Genomic DNA, 21,434 nt, shown 5'->3' on the forward strand with positions numbered 1-21,434 from the left:
TTAGTCATGAGACATAGAAGAAATCATGCACATTCACACAGGCCGGGCTCACCTCCCCACTTGCGGAAAGAGCTCAAGTGAGTTCACCTCGTGGCCTTTCAAGGGCTGGAAGCTACTGATGTTATTCGGTTCTCTGCCTTTGCCTCAGCTGAGCCAGCTTGTCTCTGCATCTGTGGCAAAGAAAGAAAGTTGTCCTCCACATTCTAAGAACACATGTGTACTTGTGACCCATGGGGGAACACAGCCTCAGCACACACTTTCCTGAGACTTTTGCAGCAGGACAAAACTGTGGGGGGTTTTTTTGCTGTTGTTGTTCTTTTAATAAATTTATTTATTTACTTATTTTGGCTGAGTTGGGTCTTTGTTGCTACGTGCAGGCTTTCTCTAGTTGCAGCGAGCGGGGGCTACTCTTCATTGCGGTGCGCAGGCTTCTTATTGCGGTGCCTTCTCTTGTTGCGGAGCACGGGCTCTAGGCATGCGGGCTTCAATAGTTGTGGCACGCGGGCTGTAGAGCGCAGGCTCAGTAGTTGCCGCGCACGGGCTTAGTTGCTCCGTGGCACGTGGGATCTTCCCGGACCAGGGCTCGAACCCGTGTTCCCTGCATTGGCAGGTGGATTCTTAACCACTGTGCCACCAGGGAGGCCCTAAAACAGTGGTTTAACTGAGACTTCTCATGTGATTTTAGATCGTAACTCTTAATGATGGCTTTCACTTCTGGAAACATTGGTGCTTTTATAAGAATTCTGTTAGCAGTTGCATCACAGAGAGATGCTAGCAGGCCAACCATGGGATCAAGCTTCGTTTGCTGGCACATCTCAACTTATCCCCTCCCCGGTTTCCTCCTCTACTCCTGGAACCTCAGGTGTCCAGGAGCCAAAGAGGACTCTCATGGGTTGGTTGAGAGTCAAGCTTTCCCTAGGGACTGGCACGACGAGGAGCTGCAGTGTCTATAAGGATACATTCAGGTGCTCGGGCGGGGACGGGGGTAACCACTGTCTGCGTCCTAAGCAGGTGCCAGCCCCGCTGCCTGGATCGCTCAGGGGGGCCGACACAGAGCCAGCTCAGGGTGGCTGGATGCAGGTGGAGAAGGGGAGGTGTGGGCGATGATGGGGTGTTGTGGGACATAGCTTGGGCAGCAGCTGATACACAGGTGCTGAGAAGGATGAGTCCCAGGGAAGCTGGCCTGGCTGCAGAGGGGACAGAGGGTGTCGTGAGAACCGGTGGGCTCCAAGGCTGGGCTTAGGGATGCTCAGAGAACCCCGAGACGGTGCTAGTAGCAGACAGCCCGAAGACCGCCGCCCAGAAGGAAACATGTTTCTATTACACAGAATAAGACTCTGGAAGGGCAAGGCCGACAACGCATCTCAATGGCACGGCCGCACCCTGACCGCAGATAGAGGTAGCAAATCATTCCTAACAGCAGCAGTTCAAGAAACTGAGGTGGGGCTGGCGGCCAAATAGGAGGCTGTCTCACCCTCCCCGTGGCCCCTACATTGCCATCAAGGGAGGTGGGTGGGAAGCGGTCTTCCTGACTAACCCCCCTCCCCCCTACATTGCCATCAAGGGAGGTGGGTGGGAAGCGGTCTTCCTGACTAACCCCCCTCCCTGCAAATGCGGGAGGATCACGTTCCAGGCCTCGCTGGCTGGGCTTCGGCCCTCTCCCTCAAGCAGTGCCGCCAGGGGCCTCAGCAGGCTCAGACACACTGCAGCTGGCTCCAGCCTGAGTCAGAAACTCCAGCCCTGACCCTGAGGATGGCTGGGGCGTTATGTGGGAGCTCAAGGCAAGGCCTGGACCCAGTTTCTTACACTGAAGCTTTCTCAGGCTTCACCATCTAAAGCTTAGCACGGAGCTCAAACTCAGTGATTTAAAAAAAAAAAAAAGAAGAAGAAAAGGAAGAAACTTCTGAAACGTCTTTCCGGCAAATAACAATTTTTATCTGCAGGTTTACAACTTCCAGGGATGTTCCGAATTCAGCCCACAAGGGTGCTGAGTGCAGCTCCAACCACAGACATCCTCAGAACTCAGAACCTGGACAAAGGAAAGGGGGTGTGGGGGACCCCCCGGAAGTGTTCTTGGGGTGGAGACAAAGTCCACAAGCCCTTTCTCCACCGGCAGCCCATGGCCGGTTTTCATCTGGAATATCTTTGGCCCACATCCAGATTAAATGCCAGTTAGAAAGCTCTGGCCACTCACTCTTTCCGGGCAGACGGCAACAGAGGTGAGCTCTAATCATTTACAAAGGTCACGATCGGGAGCCAGCCCCGGAGCGGTCATTTAAAATTCGATTGATCCCTATTTGTAGTCAAGGAAAGAAAATGGGCACTTGGACTGTATTGTAATTATGGGGCTTCCAGGCAACCGTAAATAGATGTGCAATCTTGATACTGGCAAATACCTGGGAGAAGAAATTATGACTCTGGTAGAGCACGTTGCTAGGAAAGGTTGAAGATAAAATTGCACGTAAAAAAAAATCAATCATCTTTTAGCTAATTTGCCCTGCTCACCACCCATCAGGGTTATCACAATTGTCAGATGTCTGCTGAATACATTAAGATGAGGGTCTACTTGTTAAAAATGATCACCTAGAAAGCAAAGGCCTCAAACAGCAGTGGGGACCCTGGAGAGCTGACACTGGGGTCTGGGTGGGTCCGGGGGCCTTGAGTACAAAGAAGGGGCCTCTTGCTGAGAGACAGGGAAGTAGGGGAACCAGCATCAGCTCTCATGTCTGAGATGCCCCCCACCATGGGCACAGCAAACACCAGCCCCATGCCCACCCTGCTGATGACTGGGGAGAAAGACATCTGGAAGGAGGAAGGTCTGCTTGTCCTGTGAGTGGCAGTAGGAGAGTGAGTAGCTGGCACATTCTGTGCTGCTTGGTTACAGAGGACTGGGCCTGGCACTGTGACATCCATAACCTTAACCCTCACTACGACCCACCGGAGATAAGTATTATTAGCCCCCTTTACTGATGGGAAAATGCAGGCAGGGCGAGGTTCAGAAATGTGACCGAGGTCACATGGAGGCAAGTGGCTGAGCGGTGTCCAGAGTCAGCTGGAGGTAGAGACCAGGGTATCTGGGTGCCTCACCCCGCTCCGGCCGAGGTCGCACTAGCACCTCTGAAAGAGCTGAGGGGCAGGGACTGGCTGCACCCACTCTCCAAGTCTGCCTCTGCCTCTGTTCCACACCCCTGGAGAATCTCTCTCTCGCTTTGCCTCTCTAGGAACCTACAAGGCACCGAGCATAAAATGATACTGGTGGGAATTCCCTGGCAGTTCAGTGGTTAGCATGGCATGCTTTCACTGCCAAGGGCCCAGGTTCAACCCCTGGTTGGGGGGCACGGCCAAAAAAACCCCCCCAAAAAACCCACATGATATTGGCTGGACGGCAAACATTCCCCACAGGGGCTGGAGGGCCTTCTGTCTTTCTTCTGAGCTGAGTCTACCTTATGAGAAGCAAGGCTGCTACGGTCTGGAGAGTTTGTTTCTGCTTGGGGATGGTCTCTCACATCTGCCCCCTCTCATCAATCCCACCTTCTAAGGTCAGTATGCACAGTGCCTTGGCATCCCAGGAGCTCCGTGACGGCTGCCAGTGGGATGGGCAGTGCCTCGCTCAGGAGTGAGGTATATTAAACCAAGATACCCCCTTCTCCATGTGGAATCAACAGTTCTAGGACACAGGTGGTAGGCTGGGTGCACGCCTGTCAGCCAGGTGAAGGTATCAAATGGAGAGCCTTTCTGAAATTGACCAGCCACTGCGGGGTAAACCTCTATAAGGGCTCAATATCATACCCAAGTAAGGCTACTTCTAAAAATCTATTCCAGGGAAAATTTCAGGGAGTAGATAGAGACTTATGCACATTGATCACAGTGTTGTACATAACGTGAAAAATTGTGAAGAGCTTAAATAGCCAACATTTGGGATTGATCAAGTGAATTATGGCATCTGCATATGGCATTAGAGTGTTTTATATAGAGTTTCTCGTGATATGGGGAAATGTTTATGACATAAAGCTACACAACAACAAAAACCCAAGTATCAAATCATAGAAAACCTTATAATGAAAAATTCATAGATAACTATGAGGATTATGGGTGATGGGGTTCTGCTTTCATATACTTCAGTTCTTTTCAAAATTGTCTACATTTAGTTATCCTCCCCGGGTGGCTGGCGTCCAGGCCTGGGCTAGGGTCCAGCCAGGCCACAGCGACCCCGGGAAGTCCAATTTGGGTTCATCGGAAGGTGCTTTTCTTCCTCTAATTTTTTTTTTTTTTTTTTGCGGTACGCGGGCCTCTCACTGCCGTGGCCTCTCCCGTTGCGGAGCACAGGCTCCGGACGCGCAGGCTCAGCGGCCATGGCTCACGGGCCCAGCCGCTCCGCGGCATATGGGATCCTCCCGGACCGGGGCACGAACCCATGTCCCCTGCATCGGCAGGCGGACTCTCAACCACTGCGCCACCAGGGGAGCCCTCTTGCTCATTTTTAATGTGGTAAAATGCACATAGCATAAAATGTGTCATCTTAACCATTTCTAAGTGTACAATTCAGTGGCATTAGGTACATTCACATTGTTGTGCAGCCATGACTGCTATCCATTTCTAGAACTATTTTATCATCCCAAACAGAAACTGTGTCCACTGAACAGTAACTTTCTATTCCTCCCTCCCCCCAGCCTGGGAACCTCTATCCTACTTTCTGTCTCTATGGATGTGCCTGTTCTAGGCGCCTCATACAATATCTGCCCCTTAGATTCTGGCTTCTTTCACTTAGCATGACATGTCTTCAGGGTTTATCTAAACTGGCACCCACCCTGCCCCTACTTCCATTTAGTCCTCATTGAACTCAGGACGGGAGGGGTTGTTCCCATTCCACAGCTGAAAGAACTGAGGCTCACAAGGGTAGAGTGGGGACTTTTCCTCGGTTTGACTGAGTCCATCACTTGCTGCTGGCACCAGGACACCTGCCATCAGTGGTCCAGAGTCAGACAAGGAGCGGTGATCTGGCCTCTTTGCCGCGAATACCTGTGCTGAACTTACGTGATTGCGTATCTCTCTCACCAAAACCAGAGAACAAAAGGGACATTCTCCCCAAATACTTTCTGGAGGTCACTAGGGTCTGGCACAAGAATCCCACCCTTTGTGGGCAGCGGGTCTCTAGCCGGACCCTTCCCAAAGCACAGCTCTGCACCTGGCTCTCCAACCTTCCTCCCCACCCGTGGGCGTAAGGTGAGCAGACACCCTCCCCCCTCATCTGCCGCCCTTCCCCTGCAGCATCTCCAGACTGAGGAAAGAGCCTGGCTGCAGTCCCGCTGGGAACCATCTCACGTTCTCCCTCCACATCTGTCCTCAAGAGGGATGTGGTGAGGGCTGTGGCAGCAGGGTCTAGCTGTCCCAGGAACAGGTCTTCTCTCAGTGCTGGCCTTTTGCTCCTGCCCTGAGCTTTCGCACTCTGAAAGCTACATTCCAGTCATCGGCAGATTGTGAAAAGTCTACCTCTATTAACGGTACGTTTTCCAGTATGGAGGTTTCTCAAAAAACTAAAAATAGAACTACCAAATGATCCAGCAATTCCACTCCTGGGTATATATGTGAAAAAAACCAAAAACCCCTTATTTGAAAGATACATGCATCCCTATGTTCATAGCAGCATTATTTACAATAGTCAAGATATGGAAGCAGCCTAAGTGTCCATCAACAGATGAACGAATAAAGATGTGATACACACACACACACACACATACACACACACACACACAATGGAATACTACTCAGCCATAAAAAGAATGAAATTTTGCCATTTGCAGCAATATGGATACACTTGGAGCGCATTATGCTAAGTGAAATAATTCAGACAGAGAAAGACAAATACTGTATGATACCACTTATATGCAGGACCTAAAAAATACAACAAACTAGTGAATATAACAAAAAGTAAACAAACTCACAGATATAGAGAACAAACTAGTGGTTACCAGTGGGGAGAGGGAAGCGGGGAGGGGCAATATAGGGGTAGGGGAGTAAGAGGTACAAACTATTAGGTACAAAACAAGCTACAAGGATATATTGTACAACATGGGGAATATAGCCAATATTTTATAATAACTATAAATGGAGTACAACCTTTAAAAATTGTGAATCACTATATTGTACACCTGTAACTTATATCATATTGTACAAGTATACTTCAATTTAAAAACAAAAGTTCGCTTTCCACAACCCAATCGCAACAGCTCATTAATTGATGGAGTCTAATACCTGCCAACAACACACTCCTCATAGAATACATTAACTGATGCCAGGCAATTATCAAGTTTCTTCTGTATTTAATACAACACATTGCATCATTACTGTGGCACAATCACCTTAGAAGATGATAATTTTTGTCCTTCTGTGTATCATTTTGATCCTAGGACATCCAGACAGGCCTTTCCCTGCAATGCCCGTCTTTGCCAAATCTCTCCCACCGTCCCCAGCTTGGACCACCATGGGGCCTCTTCACTAGCTTCCCTGCCTTTGCTCTTGCCCTCTTTGAGTCCATTTTCCCCACGAATGCCAGAGTGACCTTTTAAGTATGTAAATCAGATAATGTCATTCCCTGCTTCAGAAGTTCCAATGGTTGCACATGGCAACTAGCCTCACCTCAAGCCCCCTATGGCCTACTGATGGTGCCCTGAGTGGTGTCACCCAGCAGCCTCCTGGCCTTGTCCCCTCCAGGCACACGGCTTCCCCCTCTCCCTCGAACACCCACCCCAGGGCCTTTGCACTGGCACATCCTCCCCCAGTTCTCTGCCCAGCTGTGTCCTTCCCATCCCCTGCAGTCACAGCAGTTGTCACCTCCTCAGAGAGGCCTTCCCTAACTAGTCCAGCTGAAGTAGCCCTGTCACTCGCTATCACATCACCCTGATTTATTTCTTCGTGCTTCTTAATCAGTATCTGAAATTATTTTATTTGCGTTACATGTTTACAGCATCTGAAATTATTGTGCTTTTTATTACATGTTCACTCTCTGAGGACAGAAGCTTAGTGTGTGTTGATAATGGTCACATCTCCAGGGACTATCATGGATTAGGCACTCAGTAATGCTTGTTGACTGACTGACAGAATAATTTTTTTTTTTAAGTTCTCCTTTTACTCCAACTCTCCCTCAGCCCCTGTCTTATGGTTCTCCTTGAAGGGACTGTCCTCGGCTACAGGCTCCACTTCACCAACCCCCCACTCACGCCCGCACCACTGCCATTAGATTTCGTCCCTCTGCTCCTCTGCAGCTGGTCTCACCAAGATCACCTCACCCACTCCAGGGCCCCTCAGTCCTGCCCCAGCTCAACCTGCCTGCGTGCCCCGGCGTGCGCAAACCCAACCCACTGCTGACTACACTCTGTGTACGCCCCCCACTCCTCTTACGTGATCCCCTACTCCCCCACTTGCCCGAGCAGGAAACTCAGGAGCCTGGGGCAGACACTTTCTGTGTCCTCGCCGCATCCCTGGGCACACCTGATTTCAGCACAGCAATTGTGAATGGTCCCAGGCACACGGCCTGGGTCCCACATCGAAGGCACCCCTCAGCATCCATCAGATTTTTCAGTGGCCACGGGAGGCCACTCAACAGGAGACAGTGTGTCAACTTGACCGGGCCATGGAATGCCCAGATATTTGGTCAAACATTATCCTGGGTGTGTCTGTGAGGGTGTTTCTGGATGAAGTTAACACTTGAACTGCTAGACTGAGTAAAGCAGGTGGCCCTCCGCAGTGTGGGCAGCCCTCATCCAGTCTGTTGAAGGTCTGAATGGAACAAAAAGGCGGACCTTCCTGAGAGTGAGAGAGAATTCCTCCTGCCTGTTTGAGTTGGGAACACCAGGTTTTTCCTGCCTTTTCTTAAATTGAAACATCAGCTCTTCCTGGGTCTTGAGGCTGCTGGTCTTCAGTGGTCTTCTACCCCAGTGGCTGTCCTGGGCTGCAGCTGGCTGACTGCAGATCTTGGGGCTGTCAGCCTCCATAATCACATGAGCCAGTTCATCATAAAATACGTCTCTCTCTCTCTCTCCCTATTTACTTATTTTTGTTACATTTAACAAATATATAGAGACATTATATATATATGTACATATGAGAGAGTTACTGTGATGAATGTTTAATATATTTAGATGAAACATAATGAATATACAGCTCATTTGTTCTGTTTCTCTGGAAAACCCTAATACAGGCAACCGTCAACCACCGCGAGATGGGCGCTAGTTGATAGGTGCCCCAGCTTCCTGTCCTTCTGAGGGACGATTCAGAGGAGTATTCTACATGGTTCCTCTGCCCACTGCAGTCACCAGCTCACTCACGCACCTTCACGGGAGTCTCCTCCTTCCCTGTGCCCTCCCTCTGCTTCCTGGGCCTGCTCCTGTACCTCTAGCTGAGTCTCAGGCTTGATTTCAGCAGGACTCAGCCGGGGGACCTCCTAGATGCCTCCCATCCCCACAGCAAACACATCCACTCAGTCTCCAGACTGGTAGGCTCTACCCCTAAGGCCCTCTGACACTGTCTGTATTAGTTTCCTGTGACCACTGTAACAAGTCACCACAAATCTTGGGCACGGGGTCTGGGGGTGGGGGGGAGGAGGTTAAAAAGAACAGAAATATATTCTCTCACGGTTCTGGAGTGGAAGTTAAAAATCAGTATCCCTGGGCTGAAGCCAAGGTGTCAGCAGGGGCACACTCCTTCCCAAGGCTCCAGGAAAGAATCTGGTCCGTGCCTCTTCTTGTGGCTGCTGGCATTCCTTAGCTTGCGGCCACATCCCTCCTGCCCTTGCTTCTACGGTCCCATTGCCTCCTTTTCTACCTGTGTCAAATCTCTCCCTGCCTCCTTCTTATAAGTAGACATGTAACTGGCATTTGCGGCCCACCTGGATAATCCAGGATAACCTCCCATCTCAAAATCCTTAATTTAATCAGGCCTGCAAAGTGTCTCTTTCTCTCTCTCCTATATAAGGTAATGTTCACAGGTTCCAGGGATTAGAATCTGATATCTTTGGTGGGGGGGCATTTTTCACCCTCCACAAGTTTCCCCCATCATTCTTCCCATGAACTATTATGAACAGCCTCCTGTCCAGCCCCACCAAATCCATTCTCCAGGCTATAATCAGAGACACTTTTCTAAAGGCAAACCTGCTCAGGTAGCTCCACACTCACAGCCCTGGAAGGCTTTCTGTTGCCTGCAGGACAGGGTGCCCATTGTGGAGCCAAGGCCCCACCCACCTCTGCACTGCCCCTTGCAGCTCCAGGCTCAGACACCTTGGGGACCAGGACTGCTGTCAGGAGGGAATGCGGATGCCAGGATTTTTAGAAAACCCAAAAATCCAGGTTTGGCTCGGTTTGGTTTTGAATGTGAAACCGCTCAGTGTTTAAATGTTGGCAGCTAATTTAAAAAGAAAATGTAACACATCGCAGGCCACCCAAAGCAGTCTTCAAGCCGTCCCCTTTCAACCTCTGCCCAGCAGCTGCAGGACGTGCTCCTTTCTGGCCTCAGGCGTCTCCTGATCTCCCCGCTCTGCTGGAAGCACTCCCCTGACCACCCCAATACACTCCTTGTCTGACTATCCCCTGCTCTCCTTCTGGTGGACTAACTCCTGTCATAGCTCACAATCCTCCTCCAGGGGTGGTGCCCGCCCATGGGACTCTGTCTCCCACCAGACTATGAGCACCTCAAAGACAAGAGCAAATCCTCCCCTTTCTTTTCTTTTCTTTTTTTTAAATACCATTTTAGTTTCTTATTAATTTATTTTTGGCTGCATTGGGTCTTCATTGCTGTGTGCAGGCTTTCTCTAGTTGCAGCGAGCAGGGGCTACTCTTCTGCTGCGGTGCGCAGGCTTCTCATTGCAGTGGCTTCTTCTGTTGTGGAGCACGGGCTCTAGGCACACGGGCTTCAGTAGTTGTGGCACGTGGCTCAGTAGTTGTGGCGCATGGGCTCAGTTGCTCCGCGGCATGTGGGATCTTCCCGGACCGGGGCTCAAACCCCTGTCCCCTGCATTGGCAGGTGGATTCTTAACCACTGCACTACCAGGGAAGCCCAGTCTTTTTAAAAAAATATTTATTTACTTATTTATTATTTATTTTTGGGTGCATAGGGTCTTCGTTGCTGTGCACAGGCTTTCTCTAGTTGCGTTGAGCAGGGCCTACTCTTCATTGTGGTGCGTGGGCTTCTCACTGCGGTGGCTTCTCTTGTTGCGGAGCACGGGCTCTAGGCACGTGGGCTTCCGTAGTTGTGGCACCCGGGCTCAGTAGCTGTGGCTCACGGGCTCTAGAGCGCAGGCTCGGTAGTTGTGGCGCACAGGCTTTGTTGCTCCGTGGCATGTGGGATCTTCCTAGACCAGGGCTCGAACCCGTGTCCCCTGCATTGGCAGGCGGATTCTTAACCACTGCGCCACCAGGGAAGCCCAATCCTCCCCTTTTTGTTAGAGAACCTCCCAAATAGGGAGTGCTCAGCAGATAGTTGTAGAATTATGAATATGTCCTCACGTTTAAGAAAGCATCAAACATTTTATTTTCAGAGCAGAGCCACAGATTCACCAAATTTGGAAATATAAATATGGGTTAAAGTTGTTTCAAAATGAGTCTTTCCGTTCAGAAATCAAGATTGTTTGGTCTATCGCAGCAAAGGGCAGACAGGAAAAAACAGATGCTGCCTGCATTTCATGGGCAGATTCACTAGTCACTGATTTGTACAAGTTTGCTGCAAGCACTTAGCAGCCTTCTGTAGCTGGGACACCTGCATCCATCTGCACACATGCGCATGCCCCTATATCCCAGCTCATCAATACTGCTGTGCTAAGGTTAATCATTCTTATGAGTGTGAATGACACTCACTTATCTGCTTTGTGTACACCAACTTGACCTCACCTGCCGTTGTATCATCCCAAACCCTCTACTAGGAAGGAGGTGGGTGTCACCACTTCAGATAAATCGTGCTAGGAGTTTATACTCATATCATTACTGCAAAAGAACACCACAGAGTTTCGAATTCTTCCTTCACCCCAAAAAGTCCATTAAAAGAGTTAATTTTACAATAGCCAATACAAAGTAAGAAGGCTGAATTTTGGAAGTCGAAAATCAACTAGAGCGTTGTAAAGGTGGATATTGGGAGGGCAGGGGGTATATATTTGGCCTAAACGAGCTGGATCAGTCACTCCGAAACAGTTCAGCACCTTTGCACTTTCCAAATTATCTACCATCAACACACATTACCTTTAGAATCAAGCAAAGGATGAAATTTTTAAATGTGTGGAGAAACTACTAATCACTTAGCAGAGGCTTCCCAAGAATCCATGGTGCTGCTGGACTTGGTACCACTGGGGCAACAGGAGGTGGGCAAGACTTTGCCCTCCTGGGACACGTCACAGACTTAGGAAGCTAGCACACCAACATGTGGCGCTCAGCCCGGAGGAGGAGGGAGGGCGGCAGGGTGGTTGGTGGGCAAGCAGCAGGGTGAGGCCCATGGTGTGAGGGGGGTCCAAGAGGTCTCATGTCCCAGGAGAAACCTTATGGGGCTTTCAGATGCTATTTTAATACTACTTTCATTTCACTGTGTGTGTATGTGTGTGTGTGTGTGTGTGTTTCTACCTCTTCATTGTCTTGTAACTCATGTTACTGAAGCCAACGACTTGCTAAAGGAACAAAGTCTGGTGTTGTACAACTGGGTGCGGGAGGGGCTGGCAAAAGCTTCCTTTATAAGTTTAAATCTGATCCTGTTTCCCTCCGATCCTCTTCCCCCTGCGACCCTACTGCAAACCCTCCAGGCTCATTCCCTGAGTTGGAACGTGAATGAATTCTTGCAGCTCCTGAACCCACAGTGCATGTTCACAGCTCCTTGCTCTGCACGTACTGTCCCTTGTTTAGAAAATCCTTCCTCACCATTTCAGTCTAATAAATTCTATTCATCCTGTAAAACTCAGTGCCAGTGTTACCTCTCCCGTGACACCTCCCTCTCCTGGCTGCTGCTTTGATACTTAACAGTGCGTCCTCTACATCTCTGTAAACACGCATCACTTCTGCCATCTCTTGTGAGCTTCTTAAAGGCATGAGATGGTGTCTTTTTCATCTTTGTATCCCTGGCTATTTGCTCTAACCCCGGCAAAGGGCAGGTGCTCAAATCCCACTTGAGGAGCTGATCTAGGTGTCTGGGAAGTGCTGTGTGAGGGCCCATGCTGCAATCTGGATCCTTGGTAAAATTCTCAAGGTCAAACTGGTGGAGGCTCTTGCAGAAGTAGCTTCTTTTGCCCAGGAGATTCCTGGCAGGTCAGTATCCACCCTCACCACGCCCTCTACTCCCTATGTTTGATGGATCCTGCACCCAGGGCTGGAGCTGTGCAGAGGGCAGATGTGCCGAAGAGGCCAAGTGCACTTTTGCATCCTCCTGTGGAGTCCTACAGACCCACACGGGCTATTCCTGAGCCCAAACCCAGGTCTGGGGTGGCCACATACTGACCCCTCTGCCCCCTAGTCCCCGCCCGAGCTGGAGGCTGTAGCAGAGCCAACAGCAATGCTGTGCACCCAAGGTAGAATCCAGGGTAGAATGTTGGCCCTGGGGACCTGATTGGTGCCTCCCTCCCCTGCAGCCCTCTGTCGTCTGACTCACTCATCCTCCAGCCTTCCCGCCACTCACACCCCTGCAACAGGCCAGGCATTTCCACACCTTTGCATGCACTGTGCTCCCTGCCTGCAAGCCTTCCTCCACCTGGCCAGCTCTGCTCAGTCCCCAGCAGCCCTCACAGACGTCCCTCCTCTGTGACCTCAGTCCCAACTCCCCTCCCCTGTGCAGGCTCTCCAGTGCCCACCACTCGGTGGTAATGATTTGCTTCTTCTCCGATTCTTTCTTCCACCCTCACGTGGTGTCCTGAGGACAGGGGTGACCTCAGGACTGGGGCAGTGTTTTGTATGCAGCAAGTGCTCAATGTGTGCTTGTGGGCCCAAAATCAGATATTGAGAATGGTGGGGAAAGCATCTAGAAAACAGTTACTCCAGTCTACGCCTTTCCCAGGAAGAGCAGGTATAAAATTCTTTCCTTTTTCTAAAGAAATATTTGCAAATCTTTTGCCAGAATCTCTGCAAGTGAGATGCTATGGATGAGGAGAAAGGTGAACCTCTTTAAGATATTAATTAACAGGGACTTCCCTGGTGGTGCAGTGGTTAAGAATCCGCCTGCCAATGCAGGGGACAAGGGTTCGAGCCCTGGTCCGCAAAGATCCCACATGCCGCACAGCAACTAAGCCCGTACACAACAACTACTGAGCCTGAGCTCTAGAGCCCACGAGACACAACTACTGAGCCCACGTGCCAGAGCTACTGAAGCCCGCGCACCTAGAGCCTGTGCTCTGCAGCAAGAGAAGCCACCACAATGAGAAGCCCGTGCACCACAGCGAAGAGTAGCCCCCGCTCGCGGCAACTAGAGAAAGCCCACGTGTAGCAATGAAGACCCAACACAGCCAATAAAGATATTAACCACACAGACTGATAATGTGGCTAATGAACAGGCTTCTCAGCAGAGACAACCAGACTTGGTGGGGCTGAGCCCCATCCCTCTCTTTTTTTCATGGGAAAGCTACACCTTTACTACCCTCCTTTCAACCAATGAGAGTTCACTGCCTTTTTCTATTCTCCTTTAGCCATAATGCTTCAGTTTAACCAAGCAGTCGGAGAGAAGGCCACTGAAACTAATTTCCGAAGTGTTGTGCAGGTTGGAAAAGGAGGCAACATGGTGCTTAAAGGCACTACTGCTTCTGTGATGGCGTCCAAGCCAAACTATTAAATTTTTTTTTAAAGACACACAATACATCTAAAATCTCAATTCCAAGAAGTGGGGGTCTCTATTACAAAAGAACGTCTCCATCAAAATGACCTGCTGTGCCCTGTTTCTTCCTAAGCAGACGGGGGCCCGGGGGCGGCCGGGGAGAAAAAGTTGGTCAAACCCCCTCCTCAGAGGCCTGGGTTTCAGAGGCTTCCCTTCCTCTGACCAAGAGAACAACAAACCACCAGTCCAGACTCCGACAGCTCAAAAGAAGCAACTGTGTTTCTCACTCAACACCCTCCTTTACCAGATGAAGGACACCGATTCATGGAGAGGAGACATATATTTCAGGCCATTTTTCATACACCGACAAGAAGTGAATTAGGAAATCATGTAAGTACAATACATGAGTCATCCCTTCCTATTGATCACATGTAATTTACATCTTACAGAGAAGTGAATTCTTGCATTCTCACTCCACAAGGAAAATCTCAATGATTTATTCATTTCAAATGAAAAATAGAAGGTAGATGAGAAGAATGACTTCACAGACGCATCGTTCTCGGGGCACTGGTGCGAGGCTCTCTCGCACACTGCCCGAAGGGCTCCGTGTGCAAGTCCCTCTAATTAACAAGGTGAATCAGGCAGCAGCTCTCTAATTAGTGAGCATGGCAAGCCAGTGGAAACAGGCAGGCAGACTGGTACACATAGCTGGCCAACAAAGGCACAGCACATTTCAAGTGAAAAATGCAGATTTCTTCTAAATAACTATTAAAAGTAAGACGGTTGGGGGGAAAAGAACACCTAATTTTAATTCGCATGTTTCATGTGTAATGCTCATTCATTCTCAGGGATAACCAGCTCCTTTGGTAAGACAGGGTTTGTGTCAGCCCTTTGTACAACCTTTCCAGGCAAAGCGTCACGAAAAACATGGGCATTTTTGCTTGAAATAAGAATCAACATCTTAGTTTGGGATATATGATCCATTTGTGTGTTTTAGGCTAGTAAGCAATACCTGCTATTTATCTTTATTTCTTGTTCTTCCAAAACTCAGAGATGTCTGATGGGAAACACTCTCCAGAGATTTGCTCAGTGCTGTTCAGTCCCTCGGGACACATTGCAAGGAGCCCCCATAGGACAGAAACGGCTAGCACCTGCACTCTCTAAAGAGGGGCAGAGCCCCTGCAGGGCCACACCTGGTGACCAGCTTGGCCTCAAGGGGAGTCTGGACTGCCACTGGACACAGGTTTGGCACCCTGGCCATTTGCCCTGGTTTTACCTGTCTTTGCTCATCTGCCATCTTTAATGCCTTTCAAGATAGCACCTACCTTTGCCAGGCAAGCTCCCCTCTGCAACAGCCGAGCTCTGTGGGTGCAGCCTGCAGTCACCCACAGCACAGCAGTATGTCAGTGGGGATACCACCATGCAGGTTCACCTCCTCATTGATGCTCCTAAGGACACGACCACACCTTGCTGCCCGATGGGTTTGACTTCACTGAGGATGGTGAACAACCTCTGAGTCTTTTCTATTCCAGCCACTTGCAGTGTTGCCCAAAAGGTGTTTTCTTTCAGCATCAGGGACTAGTTATTAGGTAGCTGCTGAAACAGTCTTGTGAATGGAGAACGTACTGACTCAGATTCAGATACAACACACATCTACTGAATCTCCGTCCCGGACACTTTGCCGGGCACTTCCTCTGGAGCAGGAACTGATGTTACCACTGTTTATAGTTTATGGTCAGGAGGGGTAAAGAGTGTGCCCTGGGTCCCTCAGCTGGAAAATGCTGCTGGAAGCAGACAATGAACTCTGGGTTTATACCCCAACCTGCACTCTCCTCTCCTCTCCTCACTAAGACTCACGTGCCCCTGCTCTGAGCTGCAGGCCAAAAAGTGTCACTTCATAAAACTCACTGTTGTTCCCACAACAGCAAACTCTAAGACCCATAAGCAGTTCAACAGTTGTTTCCAAAGAATATTTTCCCTGCCTTTCTGGAGAGAAATAAGAGGGACAGCTTAGAAATGTGGGGATCCTTGTAAGGGCGCCCCTCCCCCCAATTTTACTGTCCCTGGAACCTCGTAAAAGTTTATTTCCGGGCAAATGTAAGTGAAAAAGATCTGAAAAGCAGTCACGGAGGAGGGGGGCAGTCAAAAGAAGCTAAAGGAAGCTGGGCCAACTGGGAGACTGCACAAGCCCTGTTTCACTGTGGCTTGGAGTTCCCCTTCCACACGTGCCAGGCAGCTCCCAGATTAAATTTTCTTGGGGTTTTCTCTGCATCCATGCAAACATCCACCCACATGCTCTCTCTTCCCTCTTCAACTCTTCACTCACGATCAGCTTCATCTATATAGTCTCCATCTTATGCACAAACTCAGCATTTAAGAGTCTCCAGCGCACACTGGCCCACAGGACAGCGGTGGCCGAGGGGACAGGGAGGGCAAGTGTGTCACTCCCGCCTTCTCCCCATCCTCCCACACGTTCCTCACCAGCTCTGCCTGCAGAAGCCTTTGTAGCCCCTCTCCTGCACCCACTCTTCCACTCATCACCAACTCCCCCTAGAATAACAGCCCCCCTCCTCCGAATCCTGTAGCGATCTGATGGGGCCCTCTTGAGCCATTACCCTCTGTTTCATACGTACAGTCACCTGGGCAGCAGAACAAAACTGTGCTTTCAGCCAGTCAGACCTGGCCTCCAATTCTGCCTCTGCCAATTTCAGGCCATGATACCTTATTTCCATCATTAAGTTTCCGCTTCCTTAGCTGGAAAAAGTGGAAATAACCCTCCTACCTTGAAGAGTTGTTCAGAGGGTTAAATGAGATGAAGCTGAACTAGCTTCGTGTGGTATCTGGCATATAGCAGGTGCTAAGGACTAATCTAAGAAAAATTCTTTTCATTTTGGAAACTACCTGGTATAATTTAAAAAATGATGTATTTGAATTTCATTTATGTCTGCTACCAACCCCAGGCAGGTCAGTCATGAACTAACTACATGACCTTGTGCAGGACACCAAAACCCTCTGAGCCTCAGTTTCCTCATCTGTAATATGAAGTTAACCATACCTGACTCACAGGCGTGGTTTAATGAAGCAAGAGATGCCAGAGCCCGCAGCACAGGAGTCATGCAGTAAATGTCAGTCAGAAGCAAGAACCTCGTGTGTGCCCAAACCTGACAAAGAATCTGAACGGAGGACCACTCTCAATAAATGAATATTTGTGGAAGGAATGAGAAGGGAAGAGGTGTAACAGATGCATGTACCTTTGGCAATTTTTATTCTTTATGCCTTTGGGTGAGCCACTCGCCCTTCTGGGGTCTCAGTATTTTCAATCCACAAAATGGGAGAAAATCTGTCAACCTCATTGGATTGCTTCCAGAATTAATACTTACAAAATGTAAGTCTAGGGAAAAAAGTACATCAAATTATGAAACAAGGACTATTTCAGAAACTTAGTTAATTATTTCAACTGGAGTGAATATTAGAGATAAAAGCATCTATTACATTCATTATAATCCCATGTTTTCACTTGATCAAACTTTGATGGTCACTTTTTTGCTCAGATACCAAGTATTTCTGCCTTTGGCTCAGAGGCGAGCCATCTGAGGTAATTCAGGACAGCTGTTTTTACATTAAACATGGAAAATTTTAAATTTCATTAAAAAAATTACAACATGTTTTATGTGCAAATAGTTTTAAATGTCTGAGCTTTCTTACCGGAAAGTTAGTATGTGATTAAAAATTCCAAAGTAAATTTTTGGGGATTTGCAAAGCATTGAAATAAACAGACTATGTTTACTTATGTTTGGAGCAGAATGGTAAATTCCCACTTTAAATAAATTATAATTTGTCTTTAGGAATATCTTTTGGCGCTAATGCCTTCTATATACATAGCTGAAATGCTTGTCTTATCTGAAGCTAACTTTAAAAAAATTAAAAAGCACTGGACAGTACTTACTCAGCCCTGCAGAACATCTATCCCTGCTGGTAGAAATTCTCCATGGCCAGAGATTCTCTACAGCGACACCAAGTTTGCCCAACCATAGTTCATATTCTTAGGGGATTGCTTTTCCAGCAACAGGTAAAGTCAGGGACCAGGGCTAAATGGTGAATCGTAACTAACAGCTTTAATTCAGAGTTCCCTGGTAGAAAGTCCAGTACAAGGTGTATTAGTTTCCTAGGGCTACCATTAAAAAGTTCCACAAACTGGGTGGCTTAAACAGAAATTAATCGTCTCCCAGTTCAGAGGCTAGAAATTCAAAATCAAGGTGTCAGCAGGATTGGTTCCCTGTGAGGGCTGTGAGCTTGTTACAGGCCTCTCTCCTAGAGTCTTGTGGCCTCAGGCATTCTTTGGCTTGTAGATGGTGTTCTCTCCTATCTTTACATCATCTTCCCTCTGTGCCTCCAAATTTCCCCTCTTTATAAAGACACCAGTCAAACCAGATTAGAGTCTACTCTAATGACCTCATCTTAACTAGATCTTCTGCAAAGAGCTATTTCCAAATAGGGTCACATTCACAGACACTGGTGGGGTTAGGACTTCAGCGTCTTTGGGGGACACAATTGGGCCCATAACACAGGGAAAACTGTCGAGAGTCACTGGTTTAGAAGTAAAGTCTCCAAGGCTGCAGCTGGGCAGAGGGAGGAAGTGTGCAGCTGGCCTGCTCTTGCACTGCCTCCTGGAAGGCAGCTGGCAGAACTGCCACAGTGCAGGGTCTACCCATTGGCCCTGCAGGCTTGGAAGCTGGGTGTTGCCAACAAGTGGAGAGTGTATCCATCTCACAGGGGCTGTGTTCCATGAGGCTAGCTCTCAGGACTGCTGTAAAAACTCAGCATGCCCATTTATTGACAGAGAGGGACCATTCACAGGGAGGGTGACGCTTGGGTCTACATGATCTGCACATTCTCCTCCTCCAGGTGAACATGCAGCTGTGCAGAGAGTGTGGGTTTGTGTGTTTCAGGGCATCACAGCTTGGTCTCCATCTCCACACAGGGGTAGCCCTGCTCATAGGGTAAGGTGCTGCCAGGATTCCCTGGGGAGGGCCTAGAGTGGTCTCTCATAGTCTCTCCCTGCTGACCTTGAGTGGACCAGGCATGTTTCTAAGAGACACATTTTTCTGAGATATTCCCAGGAACCCTCCTATTGACAAACTGACTCTGAAGAACTCAGCTTTGATTCAATTCCTGTAGATTTCATCATTTAGCTCTGAAGTCATTCTCTCCTCCCTCATTTCCGGGTTCTTGGGGTACCTCACTATGGTCCCCAACTACATACCCACAGCCTTCCTGAGAACATATTTGCCTTAATTAATTCTCTCTTTAAAAATAAATAAAACCCGACCTTCTGACTGTGGTATTTTATTCAGTGCCCCTCCTGGACAAGGTCTGCTCTTCCTCTTTCACAAATAGGGGCTGACCAGACAAGCTCATCAAGACCCACCCAGCAGGCTCTGAGCAGAGCTGGCAGTGGGTGTGAATGGCCAGGAGGAGTTGGTCTTTGGTGCGATGTGCAGCGAGCTTGGGGGGACTCAGATGTGGCTAAGAAACAAAGGAAGTGCTATAAGAATTCTCTTTTGGACCAGCACATTGGAGCTCCTGAAAAAAGGTCTTCAAATAAATCATTCCTCCTGTGTCACATAAAAGGTTCAAATAGATCACTGATGTCAATTATACCTCAACAAAGCCGGAAAAAATAGAGAAACTTGAGATATTTTAAAAAATAGATCACAGATTTTTCTAAGTGACAAGACAACTAGATGCACAATAAAAAACAAGTCTTATTCCAAGATCAGGAATATACATCTCTATTAAAATATAATTATTTGGGGGTAAGCTAGTATTAATGGCAAGGATCACTCAAAATGAGTAGTTGAGGGGCTTCCCTGGTGGCGCAGTGGTTGAGAGTCCGCCTGCCAATGCAGGGGACACAGGCTCGTGCCCCCGTCCGGGAAGATCCCACATGCCACGGAGTGGCTGGACCGCTGAGCCTGCACGTCCGGAGCCTGTGCTCCACAATGCGAGAGGCCACAACAGTGAGAGGCCCGCGTACAGCGCCAAAAAAAAAAAAAAAAAAAAAAGTCATTAAACTAGAATTATCACTAGTTTTTAAAATACGAATACCTTAAAGAAGATTCACCAGACACTGGGAGATTTAAAGACTTATTTTAAAATGTGTCTGTGATGTTTCTGTATAACAGCAGAACCTGTACAGCAGATAGAGATTCCCTTCATCCGGCCCCATAGAAATGGCAAATTCTATAACCAAGGCAAAAGATGCAGAACTAAGAAGCCATGGCAACTGGAACAAAGAATCTGTACGATCTCACCTATAAAGAGACCGACAAAGCACTGTAAAATGACAAACAGAAAGGCATGGAGGTGAAGAACATGGGGCTTTTAAGTCATGTAGCCCTGTTTGAATCCCAGCTTCCCTCCACCCTCATTACTGCTTCCTAATTACTGTCAACTTCAGTTTTCTCATCTGGTGGGCAGTTCTGCCTGATTTGGATCCCCAACCAAGAAGCCATACCAGCTGTGGAGCTTGTTCTGCAGCCCTGCCCGGGCAAGGAAGCAGATTTGAAGTCCCATCTACTGTACAGTCTAGCCCCCAGTCTAGCCCAGATAAGTGGCCTGGCTGGAGCACCCAGGGGGCTGCATGACCCCATCCTACAGTCCTACTTATAGTGGTACCTGAGCACAGAGTCACACCAGCAGTTCTGTCTACACATAGAGCTGAGCCAGTGGCCTTCTCTGGCCAGAGAACTCAGTGGGCAGTTCTCCTCATTCAAGTTCCCAGACAATAAGCTATGCTATCCTTGGAGCCTGTTCTGCCACCCCGCCCAGGCAGGGAAGCAGGTCCATGGTATAGTCCTGCCATGAGTATAGCCCTCAGTCCCACCTAACCAGAAAGGTTAGCTAGAGCACCTGGGAGACTGTATGGCCCACGCTACAACCCAGCTTGCAGTGGCACCCAAGCTGACAGCCCAGCCAATGGCTCTGCCCATCTGCAGACCCAAGCCAGTGGATCTGGCCAGGGATCTTGGTGAGCAGTCCTGCCTGATTTGGGTTGGCAGGCATCAAGTTGTAATGGCTGTGGAGCCCACTCTATGGCTCCTATGGTCAGGGAAGCATATTTGCAGCCCTGCCCAACTGGTGAGTATAGCATTCAGTCCCACCTGACTAGGAAGCCTGACTGGCAACTGTGGAGCCCATCCTATAGCTGCGCTTGGGCAGGGAACAAAGCCAGCAGTGCTATCTGTTTCCAGACAGCAGTACCACACACACACACACCCCTCAGAGCTTGGGCAGTAGCCTCACCCAAATAGAGACTAGGGGTGTGAAGTTGTTATATACTACATATATTGCATTATTCCATAATAAAATAAGTTTCTATAAAAAAAAAAGACTGGGTGGATTTCTCAACAGAAACTTTGCAGGCCAGGAGAGAGCAGGATGATATGTTCAAAACATTGAAAGGAAAAACTGTCAACCAAGAATACTATACCTGGAAAAGCTGTCCTTCAGAAATGATGAGAAAAAGACTTTCTTGAACAAACAATAGCTGGGGGAGTTCATCACCACTACACCTACCTTACAACAAATGCTAAAGGGCATTCTTCAAGTGGAAATAAAAGGATGCTAATTAACATCATAGACATGTGAATGTATGTATAAAACTCACT

General features: G+C 48.7%; 1 long non-coding RNA gene across 11 annotated transcripts in view; it reads right to left on the minus strand.

Moving 5' to 3' along the window:
* Window positions 1-21,434, minus strand: part of LOC117198252 (uncharacterized) — a 236,229-nt gene that overhangs the window by 40,118 nt on the left and 174,677 nt on the right. For 2 of the 11 annotated variants that reach the window (XR_007474150.1, XR_007474158.1), the window contains one exon: window positions 53-170. The exons of the other annotated variants lie outside the window; for them this stretch is intronic. This is a non-coding gene — a long non-coding RNA (uncharacterized LOC117198252). The remainder of the gene's footprint in view (window positions 1-52; window positions 171-21,434) is intronic. 11 annotated transcript variants of the gene reach the window in all.

This window comes from Orcinus orca, chromosome 20 (genome assembly GCF_937001465.1).
Source record: "Orcinus orca chromosome 20, mOrcOrc1.1, whole genome shotgun sequence".
Taxonomy (NCBI): domain Eukaryota; kingdom Metazoa; phylum Chordata; class Mammalia; order Artiodactyla; family Delphinidae; genus Orcinus; species Orcinus orca.